General features: G+C 33.2%; 1 long non-coding RNA gene across 1 annotated transcript; it reads right to left on the reverse strand.

The window, feature by feature from the left end:
- Window positions 1-1,815: 1,815 nt before the first annotated feature.
- On the reverse strand, window positions 1,816-3,912 carry LOC124182662. The gene is made up of 3 exons (XR_006870832.1): window positions 3,692-3,912; window positions 2,339-2,397; window positions 1,816-2,000 (listed from the first exon to the last, which is right to left on the reverse strand). It is a non-coding gene; the product is annotated as an uncharacterized LOC124182662 (long non-coding RNA).
- Window positions 3,913-6,483: the final 2,571 nt, after the last annotated feature.

The raw sequence follows: 6,483 nt of genomic DNA on the forward strand, positions 1-6,483 counted from the left end.
TCTGTTATTGATAATTACAATGAGGTCCTGACACTTTTGCATTGAAATACCTCTGTTACTGGGAATTTTCGAACCTTTGTAACTGAGACTTGATTTCTTAGATTTTTTCGATGTTTACCTCTATAATTGGAACTTTGTTGCTCAATAGCACGTATAAGTGGGACAATTTATCTGGTGTAGACAATTCATGACGCATTTGTTTTGAGAAGGAATCAGACTGTTTACTAACAGTCTAATTCCTTCCATACCTGTTGTGTTTGTCAGTACAATCTAAGAGCTGGTACGATAAACGTGTGAATAAAAGTGAATAAAATGCCGAAACGAAAGTGCAATTCTTTAACAGCCGCGGATAAATTAAAGTTATTAACGGATTATGATCGTGGAAAGTCGCGTGACGAACTGTGCGCGGAGTTGAAAATACCAACGTCAACTCTTTATAGAATTATTCAAAATAAGGAGAAAATTCGTTCTCAATGTATTGACAGAAAAGGAAAATTAAAACGATTACGATTAGCAGAGTATCCTGAACTTGAAAATTGTATCTTGATGTAGATAAAACAGGTACGGAATAACAACATTCCCATGAGCGGCCCGATGATCAAAGAGAAAGCTCGAGAATTTGCGAGTAAGCTGTGAATTGATAATTTTTCTGTCAGTAATGGATGGTTGCAGGGCTTTAAGAGAAGGAACGATATCGTTTTCAAAAGTATTTGTGAAGAGAGTAGCGTCGTTGACAACAACGATTGTAATCAGTGGATTAAAGACCTTCCAGCTTTATTGCAAGATTTTTCACCCGATAACAACTTCAATGCTGATGAAGCGGGCTTATTTTACAAGTGTCTTCCCGATAAAACTTTTACGTTCGAAGGTCAGCCTTGCCATGGTGGTAAATTAAGCAAGGATAGGATCACTGTGCTTGTGTGTGCAAATATGTCCCCACACAGCACAATATGTTTCAGAAATGTTTCAGAAATGTCTTATCAGAAACATGTTATATTCCATTGCAACATTTCAGAAATATGTCAGAAATATGTCCATGTCCGTATATATAACTAACGTTTTATAGCTGACATATGTCAGAAATATGTCAGGAACATTTCGGTAATATGTCAGAAATATTTCCGCGATATATTTCAGAAATGTTTCAGAAATGTCTCATCAGAAACATTTTATATTCCATTGCAACATTTCAGAAATATGTCAGAAATATGTCCATGTCCGCATATATAACTAACGTTTTATAGCTGACATATGTCAAAAATATGTCAGAAACATTTCGGTCATATGTCAGAAATATTTCCGCGATATATTTCAGAAATTTTTCAGCGATATATCTGAAAATGGTGACTGATATATTGCTGAAACATTTCCGAAAGATGTAGTGAAAATATTTCTGATATATTCCACAATACGTTTCAAAAATCTTTCAGGTAATAAAGAAAGTCCTGAATCTGCGTAAAATGATTAATTATATAGGTATCTTACAAAGTTATTTATTTTCAAATACATTATAAAATCGTACAGACTCATGTCCATATTAAGTCGTGAATCGAAGGCTTCTTTTGAAATATACATGAAAGTAAGTATAGTCTTTTTCTCAATATAAACTTATTATTATATTATTATGTTCATATTATTTTGGAAACAATAATGCATATGAAAATATAGGCTATAATAATTAAGCTGATATAGGACAGTCTTTTGCTCTGCACAATATTTACGAAGAAATGTTACGTAATACACGTAGTAAATGTTACTACGTATAGTTACTACTATACGAGTAAATATGTATATATAATAATAAGTTTAAATCGAGAAAAAACTATACTTATTTTCATGTATATTTTAAAAAAAGCGTTTGGATCACGACTTTACATTTCGTACTATATGTGCTTAACGTGCTTCATTCTAATAATACTTAATTTAGTTTGTTGTTCAACGAGACGACGTTTATGTCTATCTGAATAGCAGTCGTTACTTTTCCTTTTACGTGTCATTTTCTGAAATCAAATATCATAAATAATACAAGTATAATAAAGTATAATATTCAATCTTGCAAACATAAAACTTTGAATAACAAAAGGTCAGTCAATAATTTCTCATTTGATGTGCAGGAAAATAAAAGTTTATTCTGAAAACAGTCTGAGAACTAAAGTTTGTCAGGGTCTACTATACAGTTGACTGCAAAGTTAAGTTGTTTAACATAAAATATACACTGAAAATATGGACGTCATGCCACTATTGATATTAGATTAGTGTGATTGCCAATCGAATGGTAGCTGGTTACCCAATCATTTGATCAAACATAAACTAAATGATTGGTTAATAATAGTCTTACCTAAAACGTATGTTGTATGTTTCGAATACACAGTTGACTGTCAGCTGCTCAACCTCTTCCTGCAATTATTACAGATGTTTCAAGATTTAGTTGTAAATACATGAGTGTGATTCAAAGTAAATAACATGTAATTACTGATCGGCGGTCTCCACCTAGTCTGATACCTTTCTAACTAAAGCTAGATTACACGAGGCTCAAGGTGGTATATGCCAGATTGAAATAACGTATAAGCAGAATGTTTTGTGAGAGTATATTCTGCTATTTTATAATCAACAATGATAGGAATGTGCATAAAACTGAAGCTGACATAGGACGTATATACAGAGCTCTGTACATGCCTTATACAGCTTTTTATGAATTAGCCTTGTTCTATTTGGGCCAGCGAGATACACTAAGTGTTTCATTAGGGCCCGTCTATATGTATAGCGTGAAAAATAATTATAATGCATAATAATATCCTATAATAATTATAGTTAAAATGTTAAAAACGTACAGTTTTGAATATACAGGCCTCAATCAGTAATTAACTAGTGAGAAGTGAACCGAAGTTTGATAACGTTCGGCGTATCTTCAAGTTTCAATTGATCAACAATTTAGTATAAATTAAAATTAGCCTTTATTAATAAATCGCGACACTATACGAATATCGGAATATGCATAATTTAATACTGCATAAGGCAATTATGCCGTATCGTGTGATTTTCCATCAAGGGGGAAAATCATTATGCAATTTGAAGGATAATTATCAGGACGAATTTTTCTTTGGTGAATCATTCTGATTTGGATAAACGAAGATCTGTTAACCAAAAAATATGAGAAAAAAACCAGAAATTTCCACACACAATTTCCACTATTGCTGACTTTTTCTAAATATTTGGTCAAACACTCTTAGTTCATCAAGATCACAATGATTCTCCAAAGGAAAAGTTATTCTGACAAAAAGTTATCCTTCAAATACGTAGCATGATTTTTTCAATTCTGTGGAAAAGCAAACGAGTACTCACTCGTGAGAGGTCAACTGCGGTTAGGAAATAACCTTGTTGAGTAAACTATAAAAAGATTTAATATTATAGATGTTTCATAGTTGGGAAGTCAACGATCGTAATTATTTTATTTAATTCACAGATTGCCAAAAAATTATAAGCAGTATAGTACTTTCTGTTCACACATAAGCCGGTATTTCAATTGCATACCATTCAACACGTGGTGGCCAAGGATAGCCGATTTAGCAAGCAAACTGCAGAACCGCGTACATAGCAAATATGCACGTAAATATGTAATTATGCCAAGTAGCTAAGGATATTTTTTGGTCTAATTCTCTACACATTTATTGGAAATTAAACATTTACTTACCAAATATCCACTTTTCTTGCCACGTGGGTTTCTGTAATTTTCTCAAGAGATCCGTGGTATCTAACGACCTGTAAAACGCGGTGCGAAAAAACAAGAAAGCTCGAGAATGAAGGATGGAAGAGTGCACGACGCTGCGCGACGGTGATGCGCGAAAAATTGGCGCGCGACGCTCGAGCACTCGCGCTCGAGTATGCAACGTGATGCCATATTTTTAGGGTTTTTCAGCGCTTCCTCGCGGATAAAACGCGAATAAATAAGGCGCGTTAATTTGAATTAATACAAGTACGACGGTAATTTTAATAAACATATACGTAGAATAAGAATGTGAATAAATATTATAATATTACAATTAGTGTAAACCGGTCACCCAGGAATCAAAAAGGAATGTTAATTGTTGATGAATTGTTTAGTTAAAATATAAACACTGCTTGTTTATTCTTATATAGTTCAGACGTAAATAACGAATATTTATATGTATCCGTTTAAGGCGGTCAAAACCACCACCTCCAATACTTGAATATTCTAAACATTGGAATTTGGAAGTATCTGGTCAATGTTATACTAGTTTTAAAGTAAACACGCATTCGGTGTGGACCACACTTTCGGACCCGTTGTCACGAGTCCCTTTGGCATCTCCCATATCTCCTATATCTCCCAAAATAATTATTTTTTCGACCTGGGACCAACGGCATTCTATTCTTAAATGTATTCTAGATTTTTCTAGGTGGTTTTCGAAAAATCGATTTTTTGAAGCCGTCACAGTGGTGTTGTCCCTTAAGAGATATTGTTCGAGAAAATTGGTAGATTCAACAAGACAAATGAGAATTATGACGCCCAATTCGTATTCCGTCAAAAAATCTTCACTTCGGTCTTCTTGACTGGACGTAGCTCAGTATGCATAATCATTAAAGATCCATAACTTTATGAAAGGTATAAATATTGAAAAACTTTATGCACGTGTCCATTATGGAAAATTTGAAAAATGACAAATTTTATGAAAAATACTTATGTATACACACATAAACGGAAATATTACTGAAACGTTTCGAAAGTTCGGGTGATGTTATATTGCATTTGAAATATTTCTGAAATATATTTGTAATATCGAAAATGTTATACTGCATTTAAAATATTTCTGAAACGTTTCAAAGGTACCAGTGATGTTATATTGCATTCGAAATATTTCTGAAATATATTTATAATATCGAAAATGTTATATTGCATTTGAAATATTTCTGAAACGTTTCGAATGTACCAGTGATGTTATATTGCATTTGAAATATTTCTGAAAGGTTTCCGAAATATTGGGAATGTTATATTGCAATTGACATATTTCAGAAACATTTCAGAAATATTCCTGAAATGATGTAATGAATCTGAAATGTTGTAACATTTCGGAAATATTTCTGACATATTTCGTGCCGTGTGGGTCTGGAACTGAAATACTGCCACTTCTCTTAATTGGTAAATCAAAAAATCCAAGATGCCTCGAAGGTATAAAAAATTTGCCTGTTTGTTATCAAAACAATAAAAAGGCCTGAATGACAACAAATTTATTTGCGGATTGGTTGAAAAAAGTAAACGCCAATATGAAGGCCCAAAAAAGGAAAATTGTTTTGTTTGTTGATAATTGCACAGCTCATAATAATATGCCCGAATTAGGCTACGTGAAATTATTGTATTCACCTGCCAATACTACAAGTAAATTACAGCCAATGGATTAAGGTGTTACCAACAACTTTAAAGTTTACTATAGAAAAGACGTAAAATTCGTATTTAAATCTATAGAAGAGAAAAAAATCCCTGAAATTAACATCCTCCAGGCTATGAGATTTGCGAGAAAAGCTTGGTTTAGTGTAAGCAAAACCACCATTAGTAACTGTTTCAAAAAAGCTGGATTCAAAGTGACAGAAGTACCGGAACCTGAAGGCTTACGCGAGGAAGAAGAAAAGTGTGAAACACTTGCAGAATGGAACCAGATTACCGCTTGTAGTAGCAACGAAAATGAACAGCAGCCCACTTTTGAGTACTTTGTGAATATGGACGATGATGTTCTGGTATCGGAAGAGCTCACTGACAACGACATTGTTTCTGCGTGCTTTGGTGATAGAAGAAGATGAGGAGGGTTGTGAAACTTGTGAAGAAACTTCAGAAAGACTGTCAAAGCGTGACGCAAAAAAAGCTTTAGAAACCTTACATAAATATTTTGAGCTATCAAATATTGATAATCCTGATATATTTGATCAGATTTATGCTATAGAGAAACACCTTGAAACAACTAACACTCTAATACAAACCAATACAACTTATTTTTTTACGCCGTAGAATTAGTATTTTTTTTTTTAATAAAAATTGTAACTGACACTCTAATGCAAAGCATTGGACAGACATAATTGTATACCATATAAAAAACGGATTTCTTTCTTTTTCAATAACATTTACACCTCTTTATATAAAAAATGGTACATTTCGACCTCTCATAGTGGGACCCTCTATAAATAAGACAACTGTAACCTCAACCTGCCTATGTTGGAAACTGTGTAAATGAAAAGCCTCTATAAGTGATAAAAAAATTTAGATCCCTTCAGATCCCATTAATCCAGGTTTCGCTGTACTTCAAAAATTCCCGTATCGTATAAGAGAAGCATTAGCAACTGTAAATTATAATGATTCAAATTCGATCTCTCAAGCCTTGGCACAGTTAGATCTAATCCATGAGGAGAAAAAGAGAAGTCAGTCACAATAATAAACAGGCTAATGTGGATAATCACCCACATAAGATTCGAAGTATT

Source organism: Neodiprion fabricii, chromosome 5 (genome assembly GCF_021155785.1).
Source record: "Neodiprion fabricii isolate iyNeoFabr1 chromosome 5, iyNeoFabr1.1, whole genome shotgun sequence".
Taxonomy (NCBI): Eukaryota; Metazoa; Arthropoda; class Insecta; order Hymenoptera; family Diprionidae; genus Neodiprion; species Neodiprion fabricii.